Source organism: Nuphar pumila, chromosome 4 (genome assembly GCF_984573655.1).
Source record: "Nuphar pumila chromosome 4, dmNupPumi1.hap1.1, whole genome shotgun sequence".
NCBI lineage: Eukaryota > Viridiplantae > Streptophyta > Magnoliopsida > Nymphaeales > Nymphaeaceae > Nuphar > Nuphar pumila.
The window spans coordinates 132,158,082-132,173,157 of NC_143252.1; positions in this window are offsets into that span (position 1 = coordinate 132,158,082).

Genomic DNA, 15,076 nt, shown 5'->3' on the forward strand with positions numbered 1-15,076 from the left:
TTCCTTATTTCATGTCTGATTTAAAGAGAGGATTAAAGAAACCAATAATAATGTCATCATGCTAATTCTACCAACTATATCTACTAGTTCATAACTCGTAAGTTTTACAAAGACATAAAATGGAATATGCAGTGAATATAGGATTGCAGCCAATGATCTCCCTCTTACAAGCATTTTTTTTTCTTTTTTTGCAAAATCTAAGGGAACCCCCCCCCCCTCACCGACCGCACATTGGCTGGCCTCCGATTGGTCCCCTCCTGGGATACTAAAATATGAACTAATACTAAGGATAATTTTACCACCTTGTTTAATAAACATGGTGGACATCTGATTGTATACCATGGAGAAGACGATGTTGCTGTTCCAAACAGACAAACTCTGCTACTTGTGTCAGTGTGCATAGCCTCCATGGAATTAGAGGTACTCTTGATTATATTTTGTCTGAACAATTGCTCGATCAAAAACCGCATGGAGATTTGTAATTTGTTAACTTGGACGTGTAAATGGAAATACGTAAAATACTTGCATGCAAAGCTTAGTTCTACTAATATACTAAATGACAATGCTGACTCTTGCACAAGAAAATTTTCTTAGCGAGTAAAAGGAACTTGTGCAACATTCAATTATAGAAGTGAAATTGAGTCAATTCTTGAAAATAAAGCTTAGATTTTAGTAGACTAACTTTCTAGTTTTAAACCTCGACTTTAAATGGATTCAAAAAAAGATTTATAGCTGATGAGAATTTACATAAAAATGAAAGCTAAACTAGTTGCTAAGGTTCCTAAAATATAAGTCTATGTTAATTGTTTTCATACTTGCACTATTCTTGTGAGTGGAATTGCCTCAGTCAAAATCTTGATTGCTCTATTGTCAATATTTCAAATTAAAATTACCATCAAGATGTTAAAACTATACTTTAAATTATGAACTAGAAGATAAAACATATGTGGAACAATATGAGCTACTTGAATCTTTAGATGGACTTTATAATGTCTAAAAATGACTGTTTTCTGCAGTGTGGAGGACATTCACGAGAAAAAGCATGATATCGCTAGTTTCTGGACAAAGCGATGTTAGATATTGGTCAACCAAATATCAGGATCGTGTCAATCTTAAGGTTCCATTCGGAGGGGAGTCACCCCTAGGGGTATGCAAATGCGGATTTTTTTTTTAACAGTACGGAAAACTTTCCAGAGACTCGGGGTCCTCACAGTTCCAATTCCAACTGGATAGCCACAAACCACAAAAGAACTTGCAATTAACATCTATAAACTAACCAATACCTTTATTCATGAATTAAGAACTAATCTAAAAATAAAGTGTTTCACTCAACAGAAAGTAATGTAACCACTGATGACAATAAGCAAATAACAAGAACACTATACTGAAAATCCAAAATAAAGAGCCACTCTGTCCACAAAGAAGACTGTCAAAACTCATTGTGACTCCCGCGCCCTCACAGTAGCTGTCGACTTTACTGATCACCTGTTCCTGCGAAAAACCAATGAAGTAGGGTGTCAGAATCGAAATCCTGAGCACAGCTACTTCTTAATGAAACAAGTGAGACAAAGAGTTAAAATAAGATATCATGCAACAATTGAGGGAAATGCATACAAGACCGTTTATAGCATTTGGGAAAATTTATTTATGCAACAATCATAAATGCTAAGCATGCAAAGACAATAAAGCATTAGCATGTGCTAAAACTTCAGCATGCAACAAGAAATAAACATTCCACACTTACCATCATGTCATGATTAAGGGAATCATTAAAGTATGCATGTTCTAATGCATAACAGGAAAATGCATGTCTTTTTGTGCAATGCATGAATCATTTTATTATCTTCCATTAAGTCTTTTGTTTCCTTATGCATGCCCTATTAAATGCATACATCTTTAATTTTCTCTTTTTTTTATTTACCGTTGCCCGCGGATACACCAAACGGGTACAAACCCCGAGATTAAGTTAGGTTCCCAGGATAGCTTAGCACTCAATTTGTATTTTATTACTGGTTTCCAACTTAGCCCTCGACCGAATCACCTTCGGAACATTAGACCTCCACATCTAATGTCGGGGACACAAGGGACACCCCACGCCCACAAGTGTCACTTTCTTGGTATAAAAAACAACAGCTGTGTCAAACACACCACTCCTGGGTAAAGTGGCGGACTCTCCCTAAAACCGTGGCCAGGAGAAGGAACCTCAATATCGGGTTCAGGGGACCAAAATTAAGCACACGGAGTTTTGTATCCTCACAGTCTCCCCAAGACCGGATTTCTAAGATCCCCATTCTCCAGATGGGTGATCCCAGAAGGTATATTACACTGTGCTTTATTATTACTTTTTATTAAAAATTAATTTCTTAAGTTTTGCAACATCATATGCAAAAAGAAAGATAAAAGCTCGCATCTACATCGCGAGAGCCATCACAGGACTCCGGCCTGTGGAAACATATAGAACAGTGCCACAGAGCTGAAATATTTATAAAGCATGATCTTTGAAATGCATTGAAATGAGTAAGGGAAAACATTTCCACAGCTCGGGTTTACCAAACCCTCGATGATTCATTTTGATCACCGGAACACTAATGCAGAAATCACAATCATATGTAATGTAACAACACACCTCAAGTACATCAATGTGTAAACAGGTTCCAACAGTCATGTAAACCACCTCCACTCCTAACATAAAGAGAAATGAGATTGTAGGCACATAATTCATGCTCAAGATTTATCATGCATCAAAAGATTAGCATTCTTAACTTTATCAATCACGTAACCAGGCCCTGTTTTCATATGCTAACAACCTATGTTACTAACATGGCATGGTTCCCAGCATAAGAGAAGTTTTGAAATTAGCAGCTCAGCCCAGCCGACCCTATCGGCTTGGTGTGACAGCATATACACAGGCCCAAAAACAGGGGCTGTGTATGCTGTCCGGAAACGTACCAAAAAGGGAAGCCATATACTAATATCCCTGTTTACATATATATATATATATATATATATATATATATATATATATATATATATATATATATATATATATATGTGAAAAGACTAGACCCAGCCCAACCGATCCCATCGGCTGGGTCTGGCAGCATATTCACAGGTCCAGTATGGACCTGTGTATGCTGTCAAAACGACAGCATATCCCATTTCAAAAACCACCATTGAATTACTTTATATATATCTCTTTTTTTTTTTGAAAGAAACACACCCCGCCCCAGCCGACCCTGTCGGCTGGGTCCAACAACACGTACACAGGTCCAGTTTGGACCCGTGTATGCTGTCAAAAACAGTAGCACTACAGATTTCATGGAACTGATTTTTTTTTTTACTCGTATACCCTTTTTTTTTTTTTTGAAAACAACTAGGCACAATCCCTTTTTGTCTCAGGTTTTCCTAAATGCCCAGCTGGTTAAGCTTTAACAGTTGCTAAGCAACGATCACAAATTCAATACAATATTTAATTTCTAAGACATATCAGAATTAAACAATGGATGAATTATCATCTCATTCTAACCATTCAAGTTCAAATAAGAGATGCCTATCCTCATAATAAATCTGATGCAAAACTTCATTAAACAATATCAACTCATTCTAACCATTTAGGTTCAAATAAAAGATGCCTATCAACATAATAATTCTGATGCAAAACTTCATTAAACAATATCAACCCATTCTAACCATTCAAGTTAAAATAAAAATGCCTATCAGCTTGATAAATCTGATGCCAACTTCATTAAACCATATCAACTCATTCTAACCATTCAAGTTCAAATAAAAGATGCCTATCAACATAATAATTCTGATGCAAAACTTCATTAAACAATATCAACTTATTCTAACCATTCAAGTTCAAATAAAGGATTTCTAACAAAAGACTCATCTAAAACTGGGTCTAGCACCCAGTCAGACCCACCCAGCCGACCCAGTTGGCTGGGTCTGGTACACAACCCAGCCGACTGCATACCTGGGCCCCAAATCATGAAGGTAAAGCTTTTAGTTCTGTTTTTTTTTTTCAAAACAACAAGATCACAGAAGGTGCAAGGGAGTAACAGTGGAAACTGTTCTCCATGAGATTCCATCGACTGTTGCATGGAGATCCAATCTCCACCGATGCCCCATTTGAATCAAAAAGAGGTACCCGTACCTCGTTTCGCAAATCCGGATGATCAGAGGCAGCTTAACTAGAGAGAGATCGGCTGAGGTCGATCCCACCCCCACTACCGAGCTCCGACTGAAGGGAAACAACGAGGAGGAGGAAGGACCGTCGCTTGCCAAGGGTGGTGCGCACGTCTGCCGCAGTTGGGGAGTTGCCTGTGGTGTGGCTCCATCAACGTGCACTAAAACGAGGAGAGTGAGAGAGATTTGGGGCAAAAATAGAGAGGTAAAGGGGAAGGGGATACCAACCTGCCATTTTAAAGGAGGAAGCCTTCCGAATTTGGTGGAGGTCGTTCCCCTTTCGCCGGAGGCTGCGGCCCACCTTTCCCTTTTTCCCCTCACACGATAGGGGTTAGGGTTTTCTCTCAGCACCCTAACCCTCCCCCTTCTTACTTTCCCCTTTTCAGAAAAATCGAGCAACCCTTATCGGGTCGCCCCTTCGGACCCAGGTGCAACCAGACTTGTACCCGATTTTCGGGTATGGTATCGGGTCCAGACCTGAGTCTAACCGGGTCTACTATAAGAGAAACCATAACTGAACCAGATAAGAACTACTTGAACCAGACCCAGACCCAGACCATACCCGGTAAAATAATATATATATATATATATATATATATATATATATATATATATATATATATATATATATTATCATTTTTACATTAAAAAGTTGCGGGTTTGAATTAAAACTCGGGTCAAGCCCGGGTCTGGTATAAAATTTCACAAACTAAACCCGGATTCATGTTTTAATCGGACGTTTGGGTCCAGACCCGGGTCTTAATCAGGTCTTCTTATTTATCACCATACCAGACCCTATAGGGTTTGGTCCGGGTAAACCCGACCCATTGACACCCTTAGTCACCCCTTGCATTATGTCGAAAGCTAGGTGACTCCATGGGGTTAAGGGGTGCACCACTGATTTTGGAGATGGTTTTTTCATTCCTCATAAAAAAAAATGATCATGTCATTTGATGTAAACCAAGATGACCTAGTTTATGAGAAAATTTATGTTATGTTACTCTAATGCACATAAATGGAAAATACAAGAGAATGATCAGAAAACTAAAAAATTATAAGAAATTTAACTGACAATAATGAAATACTGAAAATAATTCTTAATTCTAAACTCTGATATTGACTGCCTTGTATATAGGACACTCATCTTTTTATATATGAGGTCTCCCAAATTTCAATCCAAGTAAACTACATAATCTAATAAACTCCTAAAAATATCAAACTTCTCTTAATTATCTTAATCTAATTATCCAAAATCTATTACAAAATGATCCATGATTCAAATAATAAAAAAATCCAAAAAGCATCAAAGTGGATCTAAACAGATTCTTATGGACTTGGGTCTTGATCTCGCTTACGTTTCTTTCCGTTCCGTTCCACTTTGTGGGTTAAGGATCCACAATATGAAACTAGGTAACTTTCTTGCTCTAGAAACTCTGTGGACCGACCAAGACATGCTCCATTTTGCATTTGGATGCTCAAAGAGTTTTTTTCGAACCATCCAAAATCTTATAGATCAGGATTAAATGACTCCAATATGAGTTTAATCCAATGTGGAGAAATCGTTGAATAAAAGATCTGAACCACCCACTCTGTCATCCAGTGCTCCCAATGTGGGTTTAGAACATAGCTTTGGACCAAAAAACTTGAACAAATCAGGAAACTCGAGTCCACTGAAGAACGAACAAGGTCTAAAGGCCTAAACTGGTGCGTACCCATCCCAATTAGGATCTAAACCGACTTGAAGCTGCTCTGAACTAGTCTGAATCCACCAAAATCGGTGAAAAAATGAATTGAATTGATTCTTGACTCTGCCACCAACAAACATCTCAAACCTGTTTAAACTCTCAATAGAGCCCTCACGATGTTGAGGTTGTTGGTGGAGGTTCCCTCCACCTCCACTATTGCATTCACGTCGGCGTCACCTTCGGCAAGCGGGGTGACACTAGCAGGTTGTATCCAATTGACGGATGAACACCGACCATGATCTTTCCAATTTTCATGTAGGTTCACATGCGATCCAGTATCACAAGAATGAACCATATGAGTCATAGAGATGAACACCTCTTTATGAAATACCATATTTTCATATATTACAATATAATTCATTTTCAGTGCTTTAGCATATTAAGATTATCTTTATGAATATGTTGGTCTCTAACCCATTCTATTGATCCTTTAATATTATTATTCTGCTATTCTCTCTACTTAAATGAGAGATCCTTTATGTAGAATCAACAATACACAAATTCATAAAAAATCAATTTAGTTTCACAAATGTGATCATATATAACCATAATGTATTGTCATACATCAGAAAGAATAAAATTTCGGTGCTAGACTTTTAGAAAGGAGATCTGCAATCATTTTCTTTATATCGATTGTATCAATATACACTAGACGATTCTCAATTATTTCTCTAACAACAAAGTACTTTAACTCCTTGTGTCAACACGAGGTTGAGCTCTTGTTGTTATTCGAGAATGACACAACTTTATTATCACATAAGATCTTTAATGGCCTCTCAATAGAGTCCACAATTCCAAAACCCATAATGAAGTTTCTTATTCAAATGACCCGAGATGAATTCTTGTATAAATCAATAATTTTTGCCTCAATGGCTTTCAGAAATTTCTTCACTGTCCTACAGTGAGAGATGACACCTCAAATATTCTTAGCTACTCACAATTATAAAACCAACAGGTTATGATTATTTGAACACTCACTTCTCATAGACATCTTTTTAAGTGCTTTCACTTCTAATAGACAGCCTTCAGATCAACTGTTATATTCTCTGTATGAGTGAGAGATTAATCATTGTATACGAGATTTAGATTGAAAGGTAAATGTGAGACCTTTTATTATTCACCTTTTTTGAGACAAGCATAATTGGGTCATTATCATTCCAGTTTGATGAAAATGATAATACTCATAGTTGCTTTATGTCTTCAATTTACATGAAATTGACTTCAATTGATGAAACTTACAAATCATGTAACTAGAAGTAATGTAACTAGAGGCAATTCAACACTATACCTTTGGATACAAACATGTTTCATGGGCTGGTATACACATATGCCACAACAGTCGACAACGTCTGCCCCGACGAGGGTGATCATCCTCCGTCGGCCAACCCCATCCTCCGGTGATACCAATGATGGAGGAAAAATGGTAGAAACAAATTTTTTTGTTTGCAGAGGGTTAATTCCCTCTTCCCAGCGTCTGCTTGTTGCTGTCGTGATGGGCTGCCTACGACGATGGGTTTCAGATGTCCCCGACAATGGTGTCCCAACACCGATGATGATTGTCTGCCATTGGCAGCTTCTATACCAGTGGTCAGCCATTGCAAATGCTACTACGATTGCCTTTGGCTGCGAGTCTTGATGCAGCCAGTGACGACGTCCTAATGTCGACGATGATTGACTTCACAGGGGAGTAAAAAAAATGGGGTTTCACCCTTGTCCCTACTAACCCCCGTCGCTGGCTACAAAAAACAACTAGCAATATGCTGACTATGGCTTGAACGAGGGGGTTCACAACAGGGAAGCATATGACAGGGGCTAAAAAAATATGGTGCAAAATGGGATTTCGGTATCACAATGACCATTACCGCCTTCGCAGGAGGGCAACAACAACTGCCAACCTGTAGGCGGTGGTGCATTGGTCAACTCCTCCCCCATCGCCATTTGACTTCCCAAAACCGAACGGGAGTCCGACGAGAGAAATATTGAATGTGAACTCTTCACTTTCACGTAACCCCCTCCCCCACTAAATCTCCACTAATGCCTTTATTAGTGCTTTGTGTCAAACTGGGTCAGTCGGGGTTGGACCCAACCCAAAATGTCCAACATGCCTTGCTGGATAAAATGTAGGAGGAGGAGGGTCGACTTGTCTTGCATTGCCAGCATCGGCTTGACTGGGCTCGTCGATGGGAGGGACGGTGAACCACAGTTCACCGTCCATTGTTCCTACTAGTGTGGAGGATCCTCATTGGCCTACGTTCATTGGCATGGAGGAACCAGGTGGGTCGAGGTGAGCATGGGCTGGAGGGTATCATTTTAGTGGGGCAGTGGTTTGGAGAGGTATTTGATATACGTGTGGGTAGAGTCCATTTTGGGTTGGATATGTGTTTGGTTCATGTTTGGTATTTGAGTCAAGCGGTGAGGGTCCAGTTGGTGTAAAACAAGGTTTTGGATCAAAATAGGTCTAATTTGAAGAGATATCTGGTCTCACTGGTTTTGGTTTGGAAATAAACGAGGAATACGAGATTTGGGGCTGGTCAGAATGAAAAACTAGATCAGACCCGGTTTGAAGAAGTGGAAAACGAGTTTTTATGTCGGATTTGATAGACAAAAACTGTGATTTATTTAACTCTTTTCTCAAGAGAGTAGATCAGGTTCGATAGAGCTGTCAACAGGTCGGGTAGGAGTCCCATTAAGATCCTAGATCCAAACATATAATATATAGGCCGAATATTTTTGGGTCACATCTAATAGATCCTATACTTGATCTTGTTTAATTTTAGAATCCTATACCTGACATCATCTATAACAGAAGGTTGGATCGAAGTAGGGTTGGGTCAAGGTTTGATGTTGGGATTTTTTATGCTTTTAGAAAAAAGCGATGTTGTAATGGGAAAGCTAGAAATGTTTTGGGGTTAGAAAAGAAGAGAGCTGAGTTCCATTCTTAGCATATGCTTTCGTTAAAAGTAAGGATAAGGATACAAATTAGCATTCATGAGTGTCCAAACTAAAATATACTTTTATTTGGCTCGACCCGAGACTCTTACACACTAACCATACCTGAACCTGCATCTGGTTGGGTTTGAAAAATTGCACCTAAACCGGGAAATAATTTATATGGATATATATTCCACCCCACAAACCCGATAATATATATATATATATATATATATAACCGCAGTTCGGGTTGGGAATTTTGAAACAAACACGACCCCTTGACAGCCCTAGGTCTCCGGACTCCAGTATGCTTGATGGTTATTTGTCACTCTCTAACATCATCCAATAATGTGTGATGAATTACATTAGAAACTCCCTTCTTTTCACTTGTTTTAAGCCACCCATTGTGGAAGCTTTAGATGCAGACCATGATCTACAACATCAATGGCGTTAAAAAATTTGTGGGACTATATTTAGAACAAAAGAAATATAGCCATAGTGTCTCTGATGAGGGACTCACGAGCTGATCCTGTTTCTTTTTATAGACGGTGCAACCAGTCACCCTAACTGTTGGAAATTCACTTGTAAAATTGTGCAACTCATTTTTACTATACATCATTTACTATACATTAGGCATACTATAAATCTAATTCATTTGAGACTCTACATTTCGATAAATAGAAGGAAAATCCTCCATCCTGGATTTAAGAAAGATCCACCAAAAATCAAGGAGATGATGTGGATTAGTTTTGGTTTGGGTAACTATCAAGAGGAAGAAGATTTGGACATCTATTGGAAAACCACCTTGGATAAGGAGAGCTACCTTACGCGTTTTTCCTTATTTTGTATAAAGTCATGTAATATTCATTAAATGTCGTTGCATGAGGAAGATGCAATGACATAGTCGGTATTGTTGTATAACTGGTAGGAGTCTACCTAACTTCAGCTTGCCTTTAAAAAAAAAGTTTATGATATTAAAATATATAAAGTTTTTGTTAGCAAAGATGTCAAATTTTATGAAAATAAATTTTCATTTCAAGGTCAAATTGCTTCTGACAATAATGAAGGTAAGATCATACCCACACCAATTTTTGAGCCCTAAGAAAATGACTTGAAAATCTGATCCAAGAAGACAATCCTCATCCCAATCCTAATTATCGGCTTCAAGATCTAGACACAGAATTCATTCCTCCCTCTCATAATATTGCCGAATCTCATCATACCCAAGAAGTTCTCCAAATTTAGAGAACTAAAAGATTTCGTCAACTGCATTCGTATCTCAAGAACTACAAGTGGTACTCTATGGTTCTCATAGTTCAATCAAGCAATTTGTGTGCAGTGGTTCAAAGTACATCTTACCCACTTAGTAATTTCTTTGGTTATGTCAACATCATCGATCACCAAAAACCCTCACCCAAGTCATGAAGTATCAACATTGGCGTGATGCTATGGTTGTTGAAATCCGAGCATTGAAGAGAACAATACTTGATTGATTATTGAATTACTTGGAGACAAATAACCGGTTGGTTGTAAGTGGATCTATAAAATCAAGTATAAATCCGATGGTTCAATTGAGAGATGCAAGGCACAATTAGTAGCAAAAGCCTACTCATATTGAAGGTTTTGATTATAATAAAAACCTATGTTCCAGTTGCTAAACATGTTGAAGTTTAGTGTTTGCTTGCCATTATTGCCATACGAAATTGGCACCTTTATCAAATTGATGCGGATAAGGAGGTCTATATGCAACTACTTCCTGAATTTTATGGCAAATGAGAGCATATGGTTTGTCGCCTACATAAGTCCATCTATGAGGTCAGATAGTCTTAAAGAATTTGGTTATCAAAGCTCTCTAAGTACCCGAAAAATGTTCAGTCTAAGGCCGACTATTCTCTCTTTTTCAAAACTGGGCAGAATAGTCATATGTCAATCTTGGTATATATCAATGGCAGCATCATTGCTGACAATGATCATATCCATATTAAAGAACTCAAGTCTAATATTAACTGTCAATTTCATCTCAAAGACCTTGGTCATCTCAAATATTTCCATGCAATTGAAGTGGCCATGTCAAAATGTGGTATATTCCTTTATCAAAGAAAATATTTATTTGATATTTTGGAAGACATGGGCATGATAATTTATCAACTCAAATATTTCCTTAGAATCGAAGTAGCCATCTTAGCGTAAAACTGTGTAATTTCCCTATGATCCATTAGTTAAAGCTTAATAATGAGGATAGTAATGTCTTAGAAGATTCGAGTAAATACTAGTGCCTCATTGGTCGACTTATCTATCTCACAATCACGAGACCGGATATTGTCTTTGTTGTCCATATATTGAGCCAATTTATGAGTCAATTGTGCAAACCACATACGGAGGGAGCTCTACGAGTTCTCATATATATCAAAAATACACTTGGACAAGGAGTCTTGATGTCATCTAATAGTAAGTTAGAGGTTGTGAATTATTGTGATTAAGATTGGGCTTCCTTGTCCATGACCCAAAGATCCACTTCAAGTTATTGAGAGACAACTCAATCTCTTGAAAATCAAAGAAGCAATCTATCATTTCTTACACATCGCCAGAGGCCAACTATCATTTGATTGCGTCAACCAATTGTGAGCTCACATGAATCAAATACTTGCTAGTTGATCTCGACATTCCATATCCTCAATCCATGATCCTATTTTGTGAAAGTTAAGCCACCATGCATATAGCAGCTAATCTAGTATATCACCAACGCACAAAGCATATTGAAATTGAGTGCCACATTATCCTAGAGAAAAATCCAAAGTAGATTAATTCGTACTTAATTTCTTCCCACAACTTCTAAACTTGCAGATCTATTCACCAAGGCATTGGGCAGTGAAAAGTTTCATCAGTTGAAGACCAAGTTGGGCATATTGGAAAATTCACTTATAAAATCGTGTAACTCATTTTACTAATCCTCATTTACTGTATATAAACATGTAAATCCTTTGAGACTAAATTTTCATGAATAGAAGGAAAAATCCACCATCATGTTTTTAAGAAACATCCACCTAAAATCAAGGAGATGAGGTGGATTACTTTTGGTATGGTTAACTATCAAGAGGAAAGAAGATTTGGATGTCTATTGGGAAACCTCCTTGGATAAAGAGTACTACCTTACACGTTTTTCCTTATTTTGTATGAAGTAATGTAGTTTTCATCAATCAGCCAGGTAAGTTTTTCCTGCTCTATTGCCTCTGTTACCTAAGATACCAAATTTTACAAAAGAGATGAGGTGGATCAATTTTGGTTTGGGTAGCTGTCAAGAGGAAAGAAGATTTTAGACTTCTATTGGGAAATCTCCTTGGATAATATCATGAACTACCTTCCATGTTTTTCCTTATTTTGTATAAAGTCGTGTAATATTCATTAATCACTAGGTAAGTTTTTTCTGCTCTATTACCTGAGATACCAAAATTTTCACTAACCAACAACCTTCCAATATGAAAACATCCAGCTGTCCCTGGATGAAACCCTCCCCACTTCAGTATTTTGTAGGCCAAAGCCCCTCACAATGTTTGGGTTACTTGGCTTGACATGGAAGCACCATTTCTGTATTGTCAAAATATAGTTTTGCTAAAATGTGTAGTTGAGGAAGGATGTGGTTGCTTTATCACGGTTGGGGCATGTATGGTTGGGTGTTCGTATCCTCAACCCCTAGGAACATGACCTCATTAAGTGACCCGGTTCTAGGTTCCTTCATCATCATGAAAAAAAATATAGAGTTGAGGATGAAGTTGCCAAAAACATCCAGTTACTAATGGTATTGAAATGTGGTGTTCGGGACTGGCAACTCTATTTCCAATTCGCTGTTTTGGCAGCCCACTGCTCCCAAACAGCAAATAGAATGAGAGGATGCTTATGAAACAGGACGCTCTCAGTCAAAACAAATTATTTGGTCCACTTTTTTTGTTTTGTCATCAAGAAAGCTGAAAGTTGGATTCAGATTTTGATCTTGGGTTCAGATTAACTTGACTTGCATGGTTTTATCTCAAACTATTTGGGACCTCCAACCAGACTTCTTACAGCAATCAATACAGCAGCTAAAAAAATGATCTCAAAACTATTTGGGACCTCCAACCAGACTTCTTACAGCAATCAATACAGCAGCTAAACAAATGATCTCAAAACTATTTGGGACCTCCAACCAGACTTCTTACAGCAATCAATACAGCAGCTAAAAAAATGATCTCAAAACTATTTGGGACCTCCAACCAGACTTCTTACAGCAATCAATACAGCAGCTAAACAAATGATCTCAAAACTATTTGGGACCTCCAACCAGACTTCTTACAGCAATCAATACAGCAGCTAAAAAAATGATCTCAAAACTATTTGGGACCTCCAACCAGACTTCTTACAGCAATCAATACAGCAGCTAAACAAATGATCTCAAACTATTTGGGACCTCCAACCAGACTTCTTACAGCAATCAATACAGCAGCTAAACAAATGATCTCAAAACTATTTGGGACCTCCAACCAGACTTCTTACAGCAATCAATACAGCAGCTAAAAAAATGATCTCAAAACTATTTGGGACCTCCAACCAGACTTCTTACCGCAATCAATACAATAGCTAAAGAAAGCCCGAGTTGAAAACAAAGACTCTTTGACGGCACCTGGCATATCCGTATGGAGCAAAACCGTGGATCCAATCAATGTGCCAACCAAACCCCTTCTTGTCAGAAAAACCTTTCTTTGAAGAGGGGGTTGGCTTCAACCATGGTTTTGAAGGACGGGAAACTGGGTTGAATGTGACAGTTCATTTTCCAAAAACAAAGGCCCTCTTCTACACTAATCTCTTCACCAATCCCCATTATCAGTGGGTTTTGAGTCGGTTGGGTCATGGGTGGGGACGGCAAGCAAAGCTAATCTCTCCAATCTCTACGACTCAGAAGAGACGTAATCACACACACCTCTCTCTCTCTCTCTGAATGAGGGTGGTTCCCATCTCACCACTACCCATGTGGACATTTTGTGGTAGCCTTTTAGAGAGCTGCAATGTGCCATGGTTAAGTGCCATAGCCAATCACATAACATCATTTCATGTGAGGCCTAACTGGTAATGACACTTAGCCGTGTCACTTGACCGCTCTTTTGATCTTAGTTAGCGTGCGTTACTTTTTGTTGGGACGTTGCAAGTTCGAATCCCAATGGTATCATCGTATAATTGATAGGGTCTGCCTAACCCAACTTGCCTTTAAAAAAAGAAAGTTAAATGTATAAATTAATGTAGCATATAAAAAATAGAATATACGTACAAAGAACTTCTATCTGCTGTCTCTTACAAAAGAGAAAGAATGCTTATAAAGCAACATAGTTGACTCAAAATTAAGAGGGCTCCACTTGTTTGGTAGGAGCAGCTAGTGCACGTCATCTTGTGTTGGGAAGTTGCAGGTTCAAAACCCGATGGTATAGTTGTATAAACCCCAGTTTGCCTTTCAAAATAAAATAAAATAAATAATTGACTCAAAAGTTTAAGAGCAATTGATGGGTCCTTTAATCATCAAATTTTAATTAAAAGCTATATTTTTTTTACTCATCAAAACAAATTTTAATGGAGAATGAGTTTTTAGCACTCTAAACACGTCTGAGTATGAAAAATGCCTCATCTAATGCATGTACTTCTTTGTTAAGTATAATCTTTGTAAGCTCCAAAACCCACAGCTACATAGAATTAGGGGTGGCAATTTCTGACACGACCCGCCAACCCACCTCTTAGGCGGGTTCGGGTTGGGCTTAAGCCAACCCGTTTAATAAACGGGTCGACCTGCGTAACCCATTTATTAAACAGGTCGGGTTCGGGTTGGGGGTATGCCAACCCGCCAACCCGCCAACCCATCTGCCCGACCCGTCAACCCGTCTGCCCGACCCGTCAACCCGCCAACCGACCCACCAACCTGCCAACCCGATCCGTCAACCCGCCAACCCGACCCGCCAATCTGACCCGTGAACCTGAAAACCCGTTTACCCGACCCAACCCATTTATTAAATGGGTTGGCGGGTCGTGTCGGGTTACCCGTTTATTAAACGGGTCGGGTTCGTGTTTGCCACAACCGACCCGTTTAATAAACGGGTCGGGTTCGGGTTGAGGTATGCTGACACACCAACCCGCCAACCCGACCCGATTGCCACCCCTACATAGAATACTTCATCAAAAGTGCATGGGAAGAGTTC